We start from the raw sequence: 840 nt of genomic DNA on the forward strand, positions 1-840 counted from the left end.
AAACAGTACTCCAGAACTATAAAACACAGATTAACCCCAACACCGTAATAGTAGGTAACGTCAATACCCCACTATCTTCAATAGACAGCTTAACTGGACAAAGAATAAACAGAAAGATATCTGAATTAAATGACATCTTACATGAAATGGACCTAACAGACATCTACAGAATATTGCACCCAAGCACCAAAGAATACTTTTTCTACTAAACAGCCCATGCAAGTTTTTCTAAAATTGTACACATTCTGGGAAGCAAAAAAAAATCTTAAAAAATACAAAAAAGTGAGATACTTCCATGCATTATATCAGATCACAATGCAATAAAGCTTATAATCAATAGTGGAAGATGCCCTAATCACCACACGAACACATGGAGATTAAACAACACACTCCTAAATGACGAATGGGTCAAAAGAGAAACTAAGAAAGAAATAAAAGTATTCCTGGAATTAAATGAAAAAGACAATACAACACAACAAAACCTCCGGGACATGCTGAAAGCTGTCCTTAGACGGACGTTTATAGCTCTAAGTGCCTTCATCAAAAAATTGGAAAGAACACAAATAAATGATTTAACAATGAAACTCAAGACACTTGAAAAGCAACAACAAATGAAACCCAAACCCAGCAAACAAGAAGAAATAACAAAAATCAGGGTGGAAATTAATGAAATCAAAACAAAGAAAACAATAGAAAGAATCAACGAATCCAAGAGCTGATTCTTTGAAAAGATAAACAAGATTGACAGACCACTAGCCCCGTTAACCAAAAGAAAGAGCACCTCCAAATCAACAAAATCAGAGATGAAAGGGGAAACATCACAACAGACACCAGAAAGAT

This window comes from Nannospalax galili, unplaced genomic scaffold (assembly GCF_000622305.1).
Source record: "Nannospalax galili isolate Female #2095 unplaced genomic scaffold, S.galili_v1.0 scaffold872, whole genome shotgun sequence".
Classification (NCBI taxonomy): Eukaryota; Metazoa; Chordata; class Mammalia; order Rodentia; family Spalacidae; genus Nannospalax; species Nannospalax galili.